Source organism: Cornus florida, unplaced genomic scaffold (assembly GCF_030987335.1).
Source record: "Cornus florida cultivar Cherokee Brave unplaced genomic scaffold, ASM3098733v1 CherokeeBrave_3.0.0_Hap2_Chr10, whole genome shotgun sequence".
In the NCBI taxonomy this organism is placed as follows: domain Eukaryota; kingdom Viridiplantae; phylum Streptophyta; class Magnoliopsida; order Cornales; family Cornaceae; genus Cornus; species Cornus florida.
Window position 1 is genome coordinate 52862551 of NW_026775580.1, and position 23613 is coordinate 52886163.

General features: G+C 37.0%; 1 pseudogene; it reads left to right on the plus strand.

Moving 5' to 3' along the window:
- The first annotated feature begins 1710 nt into the window (after window positions 1-1710).
- LOC132279017 (cytochrome P450 81Q32-like) lies at window positions 1711-4865 on the plus strand (annotated as a pseudogene).
- The last annotated feature ends 18748 nt before the right edge of the window (window positions 4866-23613 follow it).

Consider the following 23613-nt stretch of genomic DNA (forward strand, 5'->3'; position numbering starts at 1 on the left):
TTTATAAAAGTGCAATAATAAATATAAAGAAGAAGAAGAAAATAAAAAGCTACTTTGTCTGTAATTAATTTATTTTATATAATTAAAAATAATTTATTTTAAGTAAGTATCATAAAAAATAATAACATCACCCTTTTTATTATATTGTTCTTTTATAAATTTCAAAACACTTATCATAGATTCACCATACTTCTAATTACTAACCATTCACAAGAAATACTATATTAATACAATATCGACCCTACATACATACCTACGAAGGGACAATGCTTGTGTCCAACCCAGGTTGGATGAACTGTTGACGTGGCCCAATAGATTTAAAACAAGTGTTCAAAAGGAAAAGTTAGGATTAAGTTGGGTGTTGCCTAATTATTCGGGTTTAACCCATTGCTGTGAGATTTACCTTCTTTTTTTTCTCTCTCTCTCTCTCTCTCTCTCTCTCTCTCTCTCCTCTTTTTTCTCTGTCCAAGAAAGACCATCTGTAATGTTCACCTCCGTTTTTTCACCTCCATCATCCGAGCTCACCAGCCTAACTTCGAGTTCATCATTACCAAGCTCAATCCACAGTCGCCTACCGTCCTTGCCGAGTTCATCGCGTCATTCTTACACACCGGCAAAAGCAACCTTTCTTCTTGCTAGTTCTATTCAACGCCAACACTGCCGTCGCATCACCATTACCGACCGTCTTTGCTTACCTCTCCATCGCTGGTTCATACCCACCATCTGTCGTTTAGTTCAATCATCCATTATTACTGGTTCAAATTTGCCGACCACAGATCCACCGCCGTTCAGTTCTTCACCACCACCGAATTCCATTCACATAGTTTTTGAACTAGGTTTCGTTAGTTGAAACTTCGTTTGTTCGTCTGACTGAGTTGCTGGAGTTTTGAACTGTCACCTGTTTGAAACTTGGCGCCGGAGCTAATGGAGGTTTGCAAGATCTGTTCATGCCGCTTCATTATAGAGTAACAAAAATGGGTTAAACCAGAATAGTTGGGCAATACTCAACTTAATCTTAACTTTTGTTTTTAACCACTTGTTTTAAATCTATTGGCCAACCTAGGTTGGACACAAGCATTGTCCCCCATGATATATATTTTTTCTCATCTATTCATCTTCTTCCACTCCTTTATATTTAGGGGCTGAGCCAAAAAAAAATTTGAGTAATGATAGGGAACCAAAAAAGAATTTCCGAATAAATATCCGATTTGACATGGTTGGCTATATTTATTATATGTTAAATAATTATTTTTTTAGAAACTATTTAAGTAGATGAGGTAAACAAAAAAAGTCAGATTCGAAACTTATTCGGAAAATTATTTGGTGACTTTAACATTTTCTAAAAAAATTAGATAAAATTTGTACTACCTAACTAAAATTTTATAAATTAATTATAATATAATTTTGTTTAAGTAGTAGTCATTGGGGCTATACTTGAACAAAATTAAAAAATGAACACAACTTTAAATGTCGCATCATAAACACGTCCCAAATCAACCCGCACCCACGCCTCTTTGTATCACTGTCGATGTCGTATTCTAGAACAGACATAATTGTTGGATTCGAGAAGATCAGGGTAGCTATTTTCCAGTGATCCCTTACTTTATCTCCAGTGCCGTTAATTACATCCACAAGAACGCACTCGCCCACTACCCCAATAATAGATATACACATTAATTGCGTCATGCGTGATTCAAATTGTTAGATAAACTTGTACCAACACCGTCATTGATTTTACAAGTCAAAATAAGTTTGCCAGTCATTTCTTTGCCAAATACGGAGTACTACTCTAATAAACGTGTATATATCTCGCATTTTAATCATGCAAACAATTTAGCTACTACACACTAGCTATACAATATTCACGAATGGAACTTTCTTGGTTGTACACTTGTCTGTCCGTTCTCCTCCTTGTTCTAGCTTTCAACTTCTTGTCAAAAACAAGAAACCGTTACCGAAACCTCCCGCCGAGACCACCGGCTTTTCCGGTCATAGGTCATCTCCACCTACTAAAACCACCTCTCCACCGAACCCTACACAGCTTGTCACAAAAATACGGCCCCATCATCTCCCTTCAGTGCGGGACTCGCCGGATTGTGTTGGTGTCATCACCGTCTGCCGTGCAGGAATGTTTCACCAAGAACGACATCGTCCTCGCCAACCGCCCGCCCTTTTTGACAGGCAAGTACATAGGCTACAACTTCACCACTATCCTCACATCTCCCTACGGCGACCACTGGCGAAATCTCCGCCGCCTCAGTGCTCTTGAGATCTTCTCAACCACTCGACTAAACTCCTTTCTATCCATTCGAAGGGACGAAATCAGGCTTTTCTTACTCAGACTGTACCAAAACTCATCCGGAGAATTTGCAAAAGTTGAGCTGAAATCAAAGCTTACGGAGCTGAATTTTAATATCATGATGAGGATGATTGCAGGGAAGCGTTATTATGGCCAAGACGTGCCGGCCGACTTCGAGGAGGCGAAGGAGTTCCGGGAGCTGATAAAACAGGTGACCCGGTACGGTGGTGTATCGAATTCAGGAGATTTCTTGCCGGTTCTACGATGGATTGATTATCAGAACTTGGAAAAGAATTTGATGGGACTCAGTAAGAAGATAGATGCGTTTTGCAAGGTCTGATTGATGAGCATCGATGCGGGAAGAATAAGGCTACCATGATCGATCACTTACTTTCCTTGCAAGAATCGCAGCCAGAATACTACACGGATAAGATTATCAAAGGGCTTATAATGGTTAGTCTATACTTCATTTTTATATAATATATATATATACACATATATATAATGAATTTGGACTTGGATGTCCATTGGAATTAAACAGAGCTAGGTTAAGAGTTTAATCTTTTTAGACCCATATTCTAATTCAACTTGGATTATAGTGAATCCAATTGGAGAGACAAACGATTGCCTTAGTCCTGTTGAATTCTAATTAGGGAAGATAAGTTCTGCAACGAGCAGAGGTTTTTACTGAAAAACAAGTTACATAAATTTTGTACACCAGTGACTGCCAAATAAGTTAAGCAGGTTTAAGTTGCCTATGAATTCTGATCATAAACGGATCAATTAGATTAATTCGTTTAGTTAATCACATGGTGTTTGAGTACACGAGTTCAACCTGTTTATATCGTTTAACTATATTTATAATAAATAAATTTATACTTAAATTCCAAAATAACTATTTAAACTTGTGTCTTATAATTTACTTTTTTTGCAGTGTAGAGATTATATTTAATAATTTGATTGAATTGGAATTTACATTTTTTTAATATTTATTAATATTTATATTTTTTAATATTTATTGTTTAATGGAGTATTATTAATCATTTAAATAATATAATATTTTATTTAGTAAATAGGTCTTTAAATGAGTTACACGTGTAATATATTTAATAAACGAGTTGGGTTAGTATTGAGACTCTCTGATACGAATATTTAATAAGTTGTATTCGAGTTGAACTACTATTTAGTAAAATACTCTTAAGTCGACGTGATACGATTATGACCCACGAACACGAATTGGCATTCCTAATTATAAGAGATAGTGTACATACCCCCGGTGCCCGACAAATGATTTTTAGGAAAGATTAAAAATGAAAAAAAGAAATGACCGGAAGAAAAAAACTTGACCTAGGCTGATGAATTCTAACCAGGGATGATAAGTTCAACTTGTATTATAGTGAATCCAATTGGAGAGACAAACGATTGCGTTGAATTCTAAGTAGGGATGACAAGTTCTTCAAGGAGTAGCTTCTAACAAAAAAACAAGTTGCATAAATTTTGTACACCTTGGCTGATGTGTACTGACTGCCACTTGAGCAATCACATTATAAGAGATAGAGTATATATACTAAGTAAATCACCATTGTCATTTTATTTTGTTTTATTTTTATTTTTACTTTTTAATATTAATTTTTATCTAACCCAACGGAGCCTAAAAGAATTTGTGATATATTATTAATGACGTTAATTATTTCGCTTCGACAAATATGCCTCACTATCATTTTCCATAGATATATGAGTAGAAAGAAATATATTACAATAATTTTTTTTTCTACTTTGTTTTATTTTTTCTTAAGGTTTCAAACAAATGCGCACACATCCACATTATTGCACCCGAGAGAGAGTATAATTTATTAACTTATAATGTGCAGGTGATGTTACTTGCGGGTACAAACACATCTTCAGTGACAATAGAATGGGCTATGTCAAATTTACTTAACCATCCCGAGGTGTTGAAGAAGGCAAGAGTTGAGTTGGACTCTCATGTGAGTCAAGATAGCTTAATCGACGAATCAGATTTCTCAAAATTGAATTACCTTCACAATATCATTTTAGAAAACTTTCGATTGTGCCCGGCCGCACCACTTTTAATACCACACATGTCCTCGGATGACTGTACCGTCGGTGGATACGACGTGCCACGTGGCACAATATTGTTGGTCAATGCATGGGCCATCCACGGGGACCCTAAGGTTTGGGATGATCCGGCAAGCTTTAAGCCTGAAAGGTTTGAAGGTGGGGAAGTTGAGGCACACAAGCTAATGCCATTTGGGATGGGTAGGAGGTCATGTCCTGGTGCTGGGCTGGCCCAACGTGTGGTGGGCTTGACTTTGGGGTCGTTGATTCAGTACTTTGAGTGGGAGAGAGTAAGTGAGAAGCATGTTGATATGACCGAAGGAAAAGGAGTTACAATGCCCAAAGTTGAGCCATTAGAGGGCATGTGTAAAGCACGTGACATCATGAAGAAGGTCGTTGTTTCTGAAGCAACATGATGATTGTTTGAGCCATTTTTGTAATATATTTTAAGTTTGTAATTGCTTAAATATGCAGTTTACCGTTTCTTAAACTTATACTGCGTTGTACCGTCTTTCTTGTTTTTTTCTTTTTTTTAAGGTAAAATAAATTTATTAGATGAAAAATGAAAAATATACAAAGTGGCCCAAAGGAAATGAGCCCAACCCACACAAAACGTAAGCAAATAGGCTCATCAGCCCAAAGAATATGCCCAATGAGCTTCAAACACAAATACAATTCACCCCCATAATATCTGCTTGAGGGCATACTGTGAAACCCACATTTCAACATCTGCTTGAGGGCATAATTCTAATTTTTAATATATATATATATATATATATTACATTAAAAAAATACATTTTAAATCAATTTTCTATGAATTTAAATGCAATAATTAACATATTCATAAATGCAAGTAAATAAAACATTAGATTTCATTTCACTGCCAAATTAAACATCAAATAAACTTAAAACCTTAAACCATTCATTACAGGAAAAGAAAAAAACTCAATAATAAAAAAATAAACAGTTGATTTGCATCAATTTTATTTTAAAAAAAAAAACTTTGAAAAGTATCATTGGCGTATCCCAGCCATATCCAAAAAGTATCCCCGCGTATCCTTAGCATATCCCATCGGTATCCGAAAATTAAAATTTTTTTTAAAAAAAATCGGATACTTCTCTAGAGTATCAAACACATGTCCGGACATATTCTAGGCGTATCGGAACTGAACACGTGTCTGATATCGCCACGACACCTTCGGAGAAGTATCTGTGCTTCTTAAAATTTACCTTTCAAAAAAAATAAAAATAAAAATAAAAAATAAAAAATAAAAAATAAAAAGGTCTTTCTATAACACTGTGAGTCTGTGACAGTACAAGCTACACAATTGTGGCCAAGTTTTATGTCTTATGCCAAACTTTGGGACTTCGAATTCCTTTTGAAAATAATATCAAATCTTAGATTTGTACAACTAACGATTACAATAAATATCAAATTAATACAACATTTCCAGGTTCTACAATACATCAAAAGTTCTTTTTTTAGACTGAGTAATATAATTGGAACTTTAAACCAACACTAAATTAAATACAGAAATTCTACTTATAATTCATGACCTTTTAATGTATTAACTAGTTAACAAGCTGTATGAGGAATTCTAGTCCTAATTAAGAAAAAAGGACCATTCAACATGCTATATGGTAATCGTAAATGCAAAAAGAAAACAAAAATATATTAACTCCAAGCTCTAAACTGGACAAAAATAGCATATGTGGGGCGTAAACTGAGGCAGAAACAGTACTAGCAATGCTCCCTCTCTCTGTTGTGCAGCCGGAAAAGGTCCACTCCCTGCCAATATATTCTCATTGTCACAATTATTTTATAATTATTTTTTAAAATTACTTAAATTATTCAGTAAAATATTATAATCAATTGGAGTGATGCATGATACCTCCCACATATATGGTTATTTTGTCTATAAAAATATACGTAGGCAATTGAAAATTCTTACTACAAAAACCACAAAACCAAGAATACAATCAAAAAAGAAAATGACGGAAAAATAAGTCATACACCAATACAAAAAGATATACTTGATTTAACATATAACCTATGTCTATTGAAAAGATTTCAACATTCCAAAAAAGCAAGATATTACAAGTCCTAAAACCCCCCAACCCTCTGTCTTTCTCTTTTACTCTCTAAAACGCTTTTAGTGTTCTCTCTTCCCACATCATAAACCGTAGCATCCTTATTTCTTGAATTACAAGAGAGCCACCTAGAATGTGCATGGAACCATAACCAACAAGACAAAAAGGGTCAAAAAAAAAAATAAAAAAAAAAAATTCCTTTTCTGGTCGTTACGAATCCCAACAAAGTTTGGACGACAACTTCACATAAATTATGACTTAATTGCATCTTGGAATATAACTTGGGTACTGACATTATCTGTGGTATTATTTTTCTTCCCTTATTAATTAATGACAAATTATTAAACTTTTGTGAATTTGCTTTTCTTAATTTGATAGTTTCGGTTGGATTGAACCACGGGTCTAGACTATCTAATAATTTATCCATATCTCTTTGGTTAATCTCTAAGCCAATTCATTTGTCTTATGAGTATAAATTTTGCAAATGTCTCATATATATATATATATATATATATATATATATATATATATATATAATGCTTGAAGATTTCTAGCTGCTCCTTACAGCCACACTCCCCAACCCCACTTGTATATATACACAGAGAATTGAGTTTTGATTTGATTTTAAGCTATGGGGAAGTTGACTTATAAATTCTTTAATGGAACGATAAAAAAGAAAGTGTGTGTGTATGTATATATATATATATATATATATTTATTTATTTATTTATATGAACCTGTCTTCAAAGCTTCTTGATGGCTTTCAACTTCTTTCAAATTTTTAGTTTGCTTTAAGAAGTTCTTTCTATTTTGAACGGTCTTTGAAGATGCAAGACATTCCTCTCTCTATTTTGACAGAATATCTTTACACCTCAAGTATTTTTCCTTCGTTTCTTTTTTTCCCTATTCATAGTTTATTTATAGGCTATTACAGACCTTCTAGATATTTTCTAACTAACTCCTTATGTTGGGCTCATTTATAGGGCTTCTCTAGTCATGGGCTTGAACACTTCCAGCAGGCCTTCGACTCGATTCTTCAATCCTGTGCCTGTCCTGTGAGAACTTGGTTTTGTCCAAGATGACTTACCCGGCCCATTTCTCACCTCATGGGCCGTACCCGGCCCGCGCTGTTTTCGGTATCCTCATCTGTCCCCATAATCTTTCCCTAATTAATTAGGGTGAGATTATAAATGGGAACTAATCATGATTTGGCGGCTCGGAGTGATTACGTGGGGGAACGAGCGGTTGGCTCAGGAATCAACGTTTTCGAAATTTGAAATCTCTTTACCTTCTTGACGTCTTGGTTATTGGGTCCACCTTTCCTTTATAAACCCCCAATCCGTATTCTCAACCTTCTTTATTGTCTCTATCACATCTCGTTGTCAGTCAACTCACTATTCATACTTTCCAGTAAATCAAATATTCCCCGGCGAATCCCTGCGAAAGATTCTTCCTTCTCGGTTACTTTGGAGCATCTTTTGCAACCTTCAGTCCTCTTGAGGTTAGTTTTGTTTCCCTTTCTCTTTTAAAACTTTATACTCCCTTAGGGATCGTGTTCGTCTTCACCATGCCCATCGATTTAGACATTCTTCGCATGAAACTCCAACTCCCTGACAACATCCATATTAGGAAGTGTCCCAGAATGTAGACATCAGAACTGGTGCCGGCCTTCTTCCTGGTGAGATCTTGTTTTCCCTCCTCCACCTAAACATTATTAGATTCCCTTTGCATCCTTTTTTCAGTTAAGTTTTTAATAAGTTGAGACTTTCTCCTCTTTAAGTAAACCCCAATTTTCTTAGGATGCTATCCGTTCTGCTATTTCTGAACCATAACTGAGGTTTAGATCTTCATATTATAGATCTTCTTCTCTGTTACAAAGTCAGCAAGATCAGATTGAATGACATGTATTACCATTTTTACCCTATTGAAAAAAGATCCATCTGTACAGACAAACTCGACTCTAAGATAGGGTGGAAGAAGAACATAATTGGGCTTCAGAGGGCTTGGTTTGCTCCGGCTGCCAAGGATTACCCCGTCCCGAATGCCTTCGGTGAATGCTCTATTTTTTCTTACCAAAAATTCAAGAATCACAAAAGCGATTGCCCTTGTGAAATTTGTACTCCTCGCTTCTATTCTTTTCTTTGCAATTCTTTGGGTATACCTCATAACAAACTTAGTTACAATATTTACAGGGATAGGATCAACCACTTGAAGGAATACGTTCTGAGCAACGTTCCTTTTTGCTCGAAACTCCTTGTGTCCAAGAATCTCAGCGATATTTCACTCCTCGGCACTACCATGAGTTAACTCCGGATCCCTTCTTTCAGCAGAAGGAAAGACCCTTCTAGGAGTGTCACCGCTCATGCCCTGGCTTCTTCTCCAGCCTCGGCATCCACTGCTGCCACTACTTCCAGCGCCACGCCGAGCATTGTGGCTGCCACCCGCCTAGTTGTCAACGTTTCACATGTCAATCCGAACATTGCTCCAAGGACAATAACCCTTCAAGAGTCACCGCTCCTGTCTAAAATAAGGAACAAGGGAAGAGATACCAGCCTGATAGTAAACCCGACCACGATGACATCCCTCTCTCGAGAAGGATCCGACCCTCTAGGGTGAGTGCATCCTCAACTCCCCAGACTATGGCTATTAACGCTCTTGGAACTGGCAGAGCTTCTACTTCTCATCCTGAACTAGTTCCCTGGAACCCCCGATTCATCCGAGCGGATGGGTCGATTGTCAACACAAATGACACCATGTTCAAAGATGGCCCAATCACCATGGCTTATTACAAGAACTTGTGGTCCCCCAAGGACATTGAGGTGGCAAAGGCGTTGACCCAGAAGGAAACGTTTAGCCGTTTTCCTCTGGCCGCTATGGAGATAATTCTTAATCTCTCATCTGGTAAGATTAAGTAAGCCTTCATACATTGACCTCTTTAACTATACGCTTGGCTAAATTAGTACTCGTGTATTTGTTTACAAACTTTATTTGGGATGATGACGATGCAGAAGCACGTCGAGTCATCCAACGCCCGAGTGCGAGTCATCCAAAGCCCGAGTGCATAGGCTTGCCAATGCGCTTGATACGGCCAACAAGGAGAATAAAATCATCAGCACCAAGAATGCTGAACTGATGGTGCAGTTGAACAATGTTGAGAAAGAAAGGGACATTCTGACCAATAAATTGGCTAGAAATCTGAGTCTGTCAATATCTAGTGTCACAGTCCCATCACTCTCATGTATAATAGCTGTATTGCCCAATGGTGTAGAAATACCCTAAGGTCTAGTGCATACCCTCGTCCTTATCCTAGATAAAATAACAAAAGTCCTAGCTACAAATAAGTGTGTAGCACCCGTATCAAATAAAACATGTCCATGAGAACCATGTATAGGAAACTTACCTTCAACGGCCTGAGGTGCCTGCATATCCTGTGGCTTAGGGTTGTACACCCTGCCATAATATAACTGCTGCGGTGCCTGTCCCTGAGGTTGCGGTGGTGCCGGTAATGCCGAATAAGTATGTCCCTGAATCCGAGGAACCTGTGGTGCTGGTAGAGGCACTAGCGCCCTCTGCCCCTGCTGCACATGCTATCCCTGTCCCTGTCTAACTGTAGGATACTGCCTAGAAGTGTGACCATACTCTCCACAAGTATAACAACTACCCTGGAAAGTACCAAATGGCCTCCTCTGTCAGTTAGCCTATGGCTGACTCTGTCCTGCTTGCGGTCTCCCATTCTGTTGACGCTGAATAGGTGCCACATCCTTGGGAGCATCTGAACCACCCTTGTGCTTCTTCCAAGGCTGTTGTCCCTGGAACTTGCCCTTGTCATTCTGTCGGTGTCCATTCCCATTTCCTTTCTCAGCTAACTGGTTAGCAGAGTCTCTGTCACCCCGCTTCTCACCCTTAGCCTATCTGATGTTCTCGGTCAACTGATACTGCTGTAGAGCGGCGTCTACCACCTGAGCATAGGTAGTATAAACTGGACTACCTATAATAGCTCTCTTAATAGACCACATCAGTCCCTTGACAAAACTGTTGCGCTTCTTCTCTTCTGTATCCACCTCATCCGGTGCAAAAAGAGACAAACGTATAAACTGCTGCTTATACTCTGCCACTGTCATGTTTCCCTGTTGAAGATTGAGAAATTCAGTCTTCATAGCTGCCCTGACTGCATAAGGAAAATACTTTTTATCAAAGCGTGCACTGAACTCATCATAAGTCAATGTCATCCTCTCCCCTGGGGTGGTAACTGACTCCTACCACTGTAATGCATCCCTAACTAGCTTAAATGTAGCAAGCATCTACTTTTAAACCTCCGTGCACTGAACCAAGCGAAGATATCGCTCGATGTCCTGTTTCCACTGGTGAGCTGCTCTCGCATCGGTGGAGCCTGTGAACTCATGTGGGCTCCCCTTTGTAAAAGAACTCCTGGCCTTCTCCCAAGTATCAACCTGAACAACCGGTGCTGGTATCGGTGCTGGTAACGGTGCCAGCTGTCCTTAGGCTGATTTTAAAGTGCAGCTATTACCACCTATATAGCCCGAGCAACAAGGTCATTGAGGTGTGGAGGAATTTCTGGATCCCTAACCTGATCCCGAGCCTGTTGAACCTCCTCCTGCTCCTCATAGTACTGCCCCTCATAGTACTAACCCTTATCCTCCTGATGCTGCCTACGAGGCACTTCCCTTCGTTGCCGATTGTTCCGTTGTTCTTGCGTTAGCCATTCTGTCAACACAGAATGACAGACATCAGCACGATTAAACCGAACCGTAAAGAATACAATGAATCCTAAACAATAGAGAACGCTACGCGGAAGTCTTATACGAAAGAATCCTAGAGACACTTGAACCTGGAGTGCTCTGATATCAACTGTGATACCCCTCGGATCCGAGACACGGGTTGATCAGGCCCAGGCCCAAACCCGAGGGATATCAAACAATTAATATGTAACCGAACACAAAATGCAAGATAAATAAATAATAATAATAAGCTGGAAGAATACTAATTGAAATCCTCAAAATATACTTATTGAAATCTGTTAAATCCAAACTCCAAAACTCCATAAGTTAGAACTCGGGAATCCATCTAGTGGACCCCTTATTATTAAAAATCCCAAATGAAAATAAAATATCTGAAATAGAAACTAAAGGTAAACATAGAAAAGATTCCTACATAGTCGGAGAAATGAATGTCTGTATCTGTTTTGCATGTCCAAGCTCTAACCCTGGAACTGATGAACACCTGAAAAATAAAAGAGTGGGTCAGGCCCACATGCAAGTCCTATTCTACTACAATCCAAATAGTAATCCGATACGCAGATACATCCTAGGAAGACTCAACAATATCTAGAGTAGTCCATATAAGTATATAGTTCACACTATAGGACGCTCGCTAGTCCAGTAGGTCTATCTCAGCCTGAATAGAGATACCATGCAAATCGCACATGATGTGGTCATGTGTACCTAGACCTACCAGGGAATAACACCTATGTCCAGTTATCCATCCTAGGCAATATACGCGCCCTAACTATGGTCCTGAGACTCAAGCTCATACCATGGTACCATATAGTAAATATATAAAGTCCGTACTTCTTCTAATACGAAATACCATCCATCTGTGTAGTGGTCTGGTATAGGTATAATCATCCGTCCTGAACCCATTGTAAGTCAATCAATTATTTGTTGACCTGACACAAGTAAGTAATGGACTTAACCTATATGGTTAATCCGTACCTTAATCCAAATTAGGTAGGACTTAGGGTTTGATCCAGTCCATACCTATTATGTCACCGTCCCATACCGGTACATACAATCCTCCAGTTTACACGGTTGACCAAATAGTGATAAATGCAAATCAACTATATTCCAGAATAAGCACACATACAAATCTAATAAGTGTATGATCAAATTATATATCCAGTATATGATCTAGAAGTCACATTCTCGTCCTTTAAAATGTTAAAGTAAAATACAGCATCTAACTCCTCTAAAACAGTACCATAACTTGATGCAATAAATAGTATAGTTAAACATCAATTAATTTCCATTTAAGTATACCTATTTTTTTCCCAGAACAGAAAATATATGCTTATACAACAGTTGAAACATGAACAACAGTTTAAAATATGGTAGACCCCAAAGTGCTTTATAGGAACAGTAAGCAATGTCAAGGTATAATTCAACCTTCCACATGCAGTGTATTAATTAACTATAGGTTATTTCATGCTTCAAAATTAATACCAACATGTTAAACCATCCACAACCCTTGGAACCACTCAGAAACCTTCCTACAGGCCACACAGAAGTCAGAACGTGGAAAAATCAAAAATACAAAAGAGGAGGCGCCTCCACTAAAAAATGGAGCCGCCTCCCCCCTTGGTGGAGCCGCCTCCACCACAAGTGGAGCCGGCTCTACCCCTTGTAGAGGCGGCTCCACCCTTGTGGTGAGCCGGCTCTACTCCCCTGTGCTCCGTTTGCGCGAAAACTGATCAACTTCTCTGTCTCCGGCGAAGCGCAAAGCCTCTGTAATGTTTTTAATCTTCATTCTAGGTTCAAACTTAGTTCTAGACAAATTTAAATCACTAAAATCCAATCCCAACATGTGAAGAACACAAGTTCTTAAGCCACGATCACAGAACCTCCGTTAGAAAATTATTAAGCAACTTCCAACAGATTTATACTAATTAATTTAGTGAAAACAGAAACTGATCTAAGAACTTGTTCTAGGGCCAAACTCAGTTTTAGATTAGTTACCAGACACCCAATCCACTATTAATCCCTATTAAACACAGCCTATACGTAAACAATAACAGGAACAATTTACAAAGTAACTTCCTACCAAAATAGATTTATGCAACGTTTAAACCACTGATACAAACATGCTTTCAAGCTTAATATTACCTTCAATCTAATCTGTTTTAATGCTTGGTAAATCCCTGGAGTCTACTAGGAATGCACAGAATACGAATTAAAGGGAAGGAGAAGAATAGTGCCTTTGAGTTTCAGATTTGAAACTCTGAACTGCCATTTCCTGAATTGTCCGACGAGGTTTCCGACTGCTGTTCCACCGCCGTCACTCTTGGTTTAGTCTTAGTTGAAACCCACAATCCTAGCTTCCTCCCTCTCTGTAACTCTCTCAAGTTCTCCTCTCTACTTCTCTCAAAACCACAACTATTGCTCTTTGTATTTTCTCTACGTGTATGGGTTTTGTTTTTAAAACCCTAGGTAGAACTCGTACATGTATTTATAGGTATTTGTAATACACAACCCTAATTCTAGTTGCAATACAAGAAGGAAACCTACATATACCAAGTCGGCTACCATGAAACCTAAAACCCTAATCCTAACTCACGCATTTAACTAATTAAATCAATTACAAATAACTCAATTAAAATAACCATAATTAAATAAAACAAGTTGAAATTAAATACTAAATAAACAAATAACAATTACATATTTAATCAAATATCAATTAAATTAATTTAAAACAAAATAACCTTATTTAATTTAAAACAATTTACAATTAAGCAAATAATTAAAAATTAAACAAAATACATGCAATATAAGCAACACAACAAACAAGGAACCAATTAATCAAATAAAAAGACAATTAAATCAAAAATAAAATACCAGAAATATCCCTTTAAAATTAGGGGTATTACACTTGACCTTGAGCCGATCGAACATGAACCTTGGCATGACGTTCACACTGCTCCCTGGATCAATTAGCACCTTTCGCACTAGGCAATCTGCCACCGTCAAGCTAATGACCAAAGGATCTTCATGAGGAATCTGAACTTGCAACAAGTTTGGTCTGTCAAACTTTATTTGTGTTGTGGCATTCTATTGGTGCAGAGCGTTTACACTGCCTATTCTCCTCTTCATCTGTGCTTGACAGAGACGCATTCGGAGTAACTCTTTTGACTCTTTGGTTTGTTTAGGTCGGCCATAAATTGCGTTTATAATCCGAATGGGTTGGGTGCTATGGTGGCTCGGCTTCTGATTTATTTTAACCTGTTCAGCCGGTCAACTCTGCTCCATTGGTGGCCCCTGGACATATCCCGCGAACTCTCCACTGAATATCAGCATCTCTACTTGTCTCTTTAGGTTCCTGTATTCATTAGTTAGATAACCAAAATCACTATGAAAAGCGTAGTGTTTGGATTGATCCCTCTGTTCGAGAGGTTGTCTAATTGGTAGGGGAGAGCGAAACTTATCTTTGTTTTCTTGGAAAAACCTAGCCAAGGTGACCTTGAGTGGAGTGATCAGTTCTTCTTCTCTCGGCCTCTTTTCTGCCTTCCAAGAGGTTTGACGTTGCAGCAAAGCTTGTTTCTGCCGGATCTTAGCTTTAGACTTCTCCTCTGTTGATATAATTGATGTCTTTCTCAAATTAGCTGCCTCCTCTTCTTCCAGACGCACGAATCCATCAGCTCTTTCATTCAGCTCATCCATGGTCTTTGGCGTATTCACCACCAGGCTTGTGTGGAACGGTGTCCCTCGGTTCATGGCCAACTTGAATGCTTGACTCGCCATGGACGGATGACATTCCATTACCATGCTCTTGACAAGATTGAAGCAGGTGAGGAAAGCTTGGAGCTTCTCATCCTCGTGCTGCTTTATTGTAAAAAGGCTTGAAACATCTTTAGCCAAGCATTTATTCCCATAATATTAGCTTATGAACTTGTTGCACAATTCTTGGAAGCTAGCAATTGAGCCTTGAGCCAAATTCTTGAACCAATTGAGCACTGGTCCGGCCAAACTTGTAGGGAAGCATTTGCACATCAAAGGATCATTCTCCGTGTTCAGAGCCATTTTCAACTGGATATGGTAAATGTGATTGATCGGATCAGTCGTTCCGTCGAACAAAATGAATACCGGCATGGAAAATTTCCTCGGATTCGGAGCATTCAAAATCTCGTCAGTGAATGGAGAGGCAACCGTTCGTGCTGATGAATGGAGGGCTTCATTTTCCCTTGAGAATCGTGAGGGAATCCTCTGATCTTCAGATCTCCTCTTTGAACTCCTGCAATCATATGTAGCCATTAAAGGCCGGTAAGGTGGATCAAGCGATCTTTCTTCTGTGAATTCCCTCTGCCACGGTGATGTAGCTCTATGATGACCAAACTCTATGGCTTCCTCACACCTCAAACTTTTTTTATTAGGATCAAACGCTGCGGCTTCTTCTCGCATGATCCGCTCACGTTGCGGATCTAAGTGGATAGATCCCTCTCGATCTTCCATTTGATAGACATTTGGCGATAAACCACCTAGCACGATATCCTCATGATGAAGATCCATATGATTGTCTCCTTCCTGATCATTTTGATGAGCAACATTGGACTGCACAACTCTCTCCCCTACTAGAGGTGGTCATGGAATGACCGGAGCTTCTCGATGCTTCATTCCAACTCACAATTCTGTATTTTCTCTTCTCAGGACCTCAATCATGCTCATTAGTTCATCAAGCTTCGACTACTAGCCATTTTCCAACGGATTTGAGCTCTCCCCGCCTATCATCATTCCCGATCTAAGCAAAGTCATTAACTGCAAGCTCCGGATCAGATCTGAGTTTCGCTGATGCGAATGTACTAAATCTAGACTTGAACCAGCCGAATTCTAATCTCCTTTGGCCAGATCTGAATCTCTCCTACCTTGAACTTGCCAGATCTAGCCTTATTAACCAAATCACAACTGCATAGATCCAACGCGAATCTCTCACCACCTGCCATAATCGAAACTCTGCGAGATTAATTCCGATCGCACCGATCTGGATTCAACCATCCGAGATCAAGCTTTTTTTTCACGAACTAGTTTTGATTGAATCAATCTTGATCAATTCAATCTTTATTGATTCCCACGGATGGCGCCATTGAAGATGCAAGAAATTCCTCTCTCTATTTTGACAGAATATCTTTACACTTTAAGTATTTTTCCTTCCTTTCTTTTTTTCCTTATTTATAGCCTATTTATAGACTATTACAGACCTTCTAGATATTTTCTAACTAACTCCTTGTGTTGGGCTCATTCATAAGGCTTCTCTAGTCATGGGTTTATTACTTCCAGTAGGCATTCGGCTCGATTCTTCAATCCTGGGCCTGTCCTAGGAGAACTTGGTTTTGTCCAAGATAACTTACCCGGTCCGTTTCTCGCCACATGGGTCGTACCCGGCCCACGCCGTTTTCGGCATCCTTAGTCTTCTGATAAAGTTCATTGAAATTTTTTCATAATTCTCATTGGTTGCTTCCTTTTTTTAGTGCATTGATCTTTTCACGCTTGATCAAAATTTTGAACCTCCTAATGATGAAAACAATCTCTTCATCAGGCTTACTATCATACTTAACCTCAGACTTGGATGATTTAGACTTCGAAGCTTTTAGAGCTAGGTCTTTAGGTTTTTGGGAATTTCCATAATAATATTTCATCTCATAGTTCTTAATATGACCTATAACCTCGTCAACTTACAGGGTACTAATGTTTTGAGTTGCTTGCAAAATTTTAACTTTGATGTTAAACCATTTAGGCAAAGTCCTAAGGATTTTCTTGTTAATTTTCTTATTTGTCACATTCTTCCCTAAGTTTCTAAGCCCAGACACAATGTTGTTGAGTACGTTCATGTAAAACTCTGAAAGGTCTCATCTACTCCATCTTAAGGTTTTCAAATTGAAACACAAGCATCTCATGGGTAAGCTGAAGTATATCTCATACTTCCTTTTTAGTTTCAAATTGACTTCAGTTGTACCCTCATAGGAAAGCTGAAGTATATCTTATGCTTTCTTTTCAGTTTTACAATGAGCAATACGAGCTAACTCAAATTGAACTACAACTTTGCATATTGAAAACAAGGCTTTTGTGTTTCCTTCATCGGCATGATTTTTAGCTTGTGTCCATTCGGACTCATCATTAATATCAATGGTTACACCGCATATGTTACATTTTCAAAAAGCATAGTTATTTCCATCAAATAAAGGGTTACGTTGAATCGATCCACCTTCCTTAAGAGTGTTATCCATAACAAATTTATGAAGAACAAAAACTAAATTTTGATATATATATATATATTCCACAACGAACAACTCAATGTGTAGAAGATGGCTCTGATACCAATTGTGAGTTGTATAATGTGAAATGGTTGTGGAATATAGTATAGATAAGTAACCTAGAAGGGGGGTGAATAGGTTCAACTGCTCATTTGCCCGATTTTTTTTATTAATTTAAATTTACCAAAATAAACTTAAATTACTCACCCACAAGATAAATATAAATTACAAGTAAAGTAAGGAATGAATTTATGGTGACATCGAATTTTTAGTGAGAAAACCTCGATTGGCAGAAGAGACTAATAGTTATGGGAAAAACCTTGTGGATTAAGCCGCTAAAGCAAAAAGATCCACTATGTATAATGCAAAGTACAATCAACTCCGAATCAGGCTCACACTTTATCACTCTACCAAAAACCAATTGCTGATGATCCCTGACTTTGCGCGACTCCCCCATTTAACAGCTCTCGATCTTAGGCTTACTCTTGATCTTCATGGAAGGATCGCTGGTAAATCAACCAACACTCCATGAGTGTCTAGATCCCTTCAAATGTGATATTCTTATCATTTTATTCAAAAACTGATTTTTTTTTTTTTTTAAGTTTACAAGAAATTCTGCTTTATGATCGGTAGATATGAAATATTTAATCACGCTAATCCCGATCAAACAATGAATAAATAACCTAAAACACTCTGTGTATAATTGTGTGGTCTCAAAAATAATAAACTCTCAAAAACTTATACAGAAAGGCATATATATGGTTATTAATATTTTAATACAAAAGCCGTATGTTAATGTGTGTGAATATGAGTTTATATAGACAAGAAGATAGTCCTAATAAGGTTAGAAAATACACCAAATTTCGGGCTAGAATATTCCTAAAAGTTAGACTCAAAAGGTAATAGAAATTGGTAAAAACACAAACTATCATTTTTAGTTCAAGAGAATGAAACCGGTTCAAATTTACTTTGGAACCGGTTCGATTTTTCTTGATATATATTTTTGCACAGAAAAAAAAAAGTTGTTCAAGATTGAAGTAAACCCTAAAAATGAAAATCGAACTGGTAACCCTAATCTAAGTGATCCTCACACATTTACCATGACTATTAGTTGTTCATTGTCGAACCAAGAATGTCGTGAGTAGCTTCACTTGAATTTCTGCTTCCGAAATCGAGGCTCGATGATAAACAAACATTACAACTCGATCTGAACTTGTTTTGATAACCGAAATATGTCAATAATAATTTTACATCTCACATTCAACAGTGAGCTATATCTATGCTACAGTAAGCTAAACTATGGTATATAAATAATTCAGTAGTCTAACTGCCAAGGCTATATCTATGCTTTATCTAACATATACTTCTTCAGTCCCAAAATAAGTATCCGCTATCATATTTTCCAAAGCAGACACTTATTTTGGGACAAAAGGAGTAATATAAAGATAAATGAAAAGTAGAACAACTAATGGTTCTAAATTTTCAACTACAGAATCCAAGTAATATTATTATTATGGTACATAATTAGTAGTGTAGCATATAAATCTAAAAATAAAGTGCAATAATTATGATTCAAATGACTAGTACGTTATTATTCACACACACACACACACACACAAAATATATATATATATATATATATATATATATATATATATATATATATATATATAGTGCAAAAAAATCCAGATACATAAAATACAAGCAACAAGTTTATAAAGTGCAATAATAAATATAAAGAAGAAGAATAAAATAAAAAGATACTTTGTCTGTAATTTATTTATTTTTATATAATTGAAAAGAATTTATTTTAAGTAAATATCATAAAAAATAATAATATCACCCTTTATTATTATATTGTTCTTTTATAATTTTCAAGACACTTATCATAGACTCACCGTACTTCTAATTACTTATCATTCACAAGAAATACTACATTAATAAAATATCGACCCTTCATACCCATGGATGGACAATGCTTGTGTCCAACCCATGTTGGATGAACAGTTGACATGGCCTAATGGATTTAAAACAAGTGTTCAAAAGCAGAAGTTAGGATTCAGTTGGGTATTGCCCAATTATTCGGGTTTAACCCATTGCTGTGAGATTTGCTTCTTTTTTTTTTTTTTTTTTTTTTTTTTTTTTTGTCTTTCTCTCTCTCTCCTCTTTTTCTCTGTCCAAGAAAGACCATCTATAATGTTCACCTCCGTTTCTTCACCTTCATCATTCGAGCTCACCAGCCTAACTTTGAGTTCATCATCACCAAGCTCAATCCACAGTCGCCCACTGTCCTTGCCGAGTTCATCGCGTCATTCTTGCACACTGGTAAAACCAACCTTACTTCTCACCGGTTCTGTTCAACACCGCCGCCGCATCGCCATTGCCGACCATCTTTGCTTACCTCTTCATCGCTGGTTTATGCCCACCGTCCGTCGTTCCGTTTAATTATCCATTCTTGCTAGTTCAAATTTGCCGACCGCAGATCTGCCGCAGTTCAGTTCTTCACCACCACCGGATTCCATTCACATAGTTTTCAAACTGGGTTTCGTTAGTTGAAGCTTTGCTCATTCGTCGGCCTGAGTTGCTAAAGTTTTGAACTATCACCTGTTTGAAACTTGGCGCCGGAGTTAATGGAGGTTTACAAGATCTATTTACGCCGCTTGATTATAGAGTAACATAAATGGGTTAAACCCGAATAGTTGGGCAATACCCAACTTAATTCTAACTTTTATTTTTGGACACTTGTTTTAAATTTTTTGGCCAACCTAAGTTGGACACAAGCATTGTCCCCCACGGTATATATTTTTTTCTCATCTATTCATCTTCCACTCCTTTATATTTAGGGGCTAAGCCAAAAAATTTAGGCAAAATGACCTAAGTTTGTACTAAGTTACTAAAATTTTATAAATTAATTATAATATAATTTTATTTAAATAGTAGTCCTTGGGGTATATACTTGAAGAAAATTAAAAAATGTACAACTTTAAATGTCGCATTCATAAAGACGTCCCAAATCAACACCACCCAAGCCTCGATGTCGTATTCTAGAACAGCCATGCTTATTGTATTCGATAGGGCTGCAAGTTGGGCTTGCCTAGCATAGCCCAGTCCCAACCCAACCTCAACCTGAATTAGGTTGGGTTGGGACAACCTGAATTGTACCCAACATGAGTTATGGTCATAACCTAGCCTGAATATTTTCGGTTGGGTCGGGTTCACAGGTCGAGATATTTTTATTTTTTATTATTTTTTTTAAATATATATATATATATATATATTATATTTGATTATATTTTTAGTAACTCTAAACCAAAAAATAATATATTTTTCAATTGCAAACTTGCCCCCCTCCCCCCTCTCTCTCTCTCTCTCTCTCTCTCTGCAATTGCAAACTACAAAATCTACAAGAATCAGAAGTTCAAAACCCATATATTTCAATTTATCTATCTGTTTGGAAGAATCAAAAGTTCAAAACCCATATCGGCATATCATTTCTCAAAACCCATATATTTCAGTTTATCTATCTGTATACAAGAATCAAAAGTTCAAAACCCATATCGGCGTATCATTTCTCAAAACCCATATATTTCAGTTTCCTTCGCCCGCTGTTCCAGTTCGGGTTCGCAAGCTTCAGCTGCTGTCTCTTAACTCTCAAGCTTGCCCCTCTCTCTCTCTCTCTCTGCAACTGCCAACTTGTATGTATGGGTTTTGTCTTATTGAAAGCTAAGTGGAAACCACCTTCACAGGGCTTGAAATCCCAACTAGTTGTTGGGAAATGTGCTAGTTTTAAAAACTTTTCGAGGGATTTTCTTTCACAGATCTTGATTCATCACATAGAGACAAGTTTTATGCAAAAATAAAATATGATGTATCATTCAATTAATAGATTGAATACTTACATCAAAGGTCTGAGTAAACCTTTAAATCTTTCCTCTAAAGTGAATGTTCTCACTTATTGTAGATCCCTTAGCAAGATGCCTTCTCCTTGGATCTCCATCTCCTTGGTAATTGTTTTGCCTTTAGGAATCACTCATATGCCTCCATGCATGACCTTAGAAAAATAGGCTTGTGGGAGCCTACATTAGATGAGAACATAAACCCTAATTTTCTAGAGAGAGAAAATAGATTCCTTTTTCCTTCTTCCAAAAATCACTCCTCAAATATACATAGACCATGTATATTTATAGACAACATAAAGATAAAGAAAAAAATAACAAATCCTTCTCAATCTTTAATTCACATGTCTCAAATCTAATATGATTCTAATATCAAGTTGGGCTATGAGTGAGAATCCATTGGGTCTATTATTTTATTGGCTACAATGAATTAATAATTGGCCCGGTCCATGGACCCAATTCAATTAATTCATAAATTAATTTCTACTCCACTAAAAGAAATTAATTGAACTCCAATTAAATAATAAATAACCTCTAAATCAATATTGCACTTTGACCCTTCTATGCATAATTAGTTATCGGATAAATAAAGCCATCAATCTGACTACTTAATTAATATATTTATTTTGGTACCTTTGATTATTTCTGGCTCGATCTCAATAAAATATTTGTTTGACAAAAATAATAATTTAAATAAATAAATATATAATAAATCATTTTATCTAAAAACACACAAAGACCTTCGAATTTACTTTGTGATCAACCATATTCAATACAAAATAAATACAAGTAGCAATGATGCAAATATTGAAAATATAACCCTCTAACTATTAATTACATAACTACCCAAAGTGTCGGTCTAAGGATCCCGAAAAATCCGCCGAACAAATCAAAGTAATTATTAATTAATAAAAGAGTCTATAATTTTCTGATGCTTAAGAGTCAAATGCCATGACGGTGATAGGGAGCAATTGCATACGACAGCTCTCGCAATATATCTCAACCTAACGCGGATCCAGTTTAAATCTTAATTAATTATGAGTCCATCCATAATTACCGACTATGAGCCATTTATGATTACTATTTATATATCATGCATTGATTGCCATCACATACATATATATAAATATCTCTTGTAATCAAATGGACACTATCAATTCTATAATGAATCGAAATATAATACATTGAATTCACCAATTGTATAAAACATAAATATTTCAGAAACGTCAGGAACATATGTCATTTTAATCCAAACAGGAATTTGCTATGCCAGGGCATATAAATCCCAACAGCTCCCACTTACCCTCATAGCCAATTCAAATTGCACATAACTCCAATGTTATCCAGATGATGATTAAAATTATTGATCAATGACACCTTTGATAATGGATCAACAAAGTTGTGTTCCAATGCAATGCTCTAGCTACAAGTACATTTTATTGCTAGACAATATCATATAGACATGATACTTCCTCTCAGTGTATCTTATTCCTCTATAGAACCTTGGGTCATTTGTTTGGACTACTTCTGCACTGTTGTCACAACATAGCTCAATAGGCAGGCTAGTATACTCCACAACCTCTAAATCAGAGAAATCAAACCAATAGGCTTCCTTTGCCGCCTTTAAGGCTGCAATATATTCCACCTGCAGGTTTGAGTCAGCTGTTGAAATCTGCTTAACAATCTACCAACTGATTTCCCTTTCATTAAGTGAACATACACTAAATCATGAACCTCATAGTATCTACTTCTGATTGAAAATCAGAACTAGCATACCTGATTAAGACCATATCATCACATCCATAAATAAGTATGAGATCATTGGTTCTCCTTAGGTACTTAATGATATTTTTCACAACAGACTAGTTATCAAGTCCAGGATTGGACTGATATCATCTGACTATCCCTACAATGTAGCGGATGTCCTGTTCGGTATAGACCATGGCGTATATGAGACTCCCATATGCCAAAGCATATAGTTCCAGTCTCATTTGCTCAATCTCCTCTGCTAGTCTTGAAAAACTACTTACTAGAGAGAGCAATCCATATCAATAAAGCAAAAACTCATTCTTTGAGTTATGCATACCAAACCTGGTCAAAACTTTATCAATGTAGGATTATTAAGATAAGCCTATTTTCCTTTTAACTTGATCTTGCTCAAGCTTGATCCTAGGAATATAGCTTACATCTTGAAAATCCTTCATTTAAAAGTAATT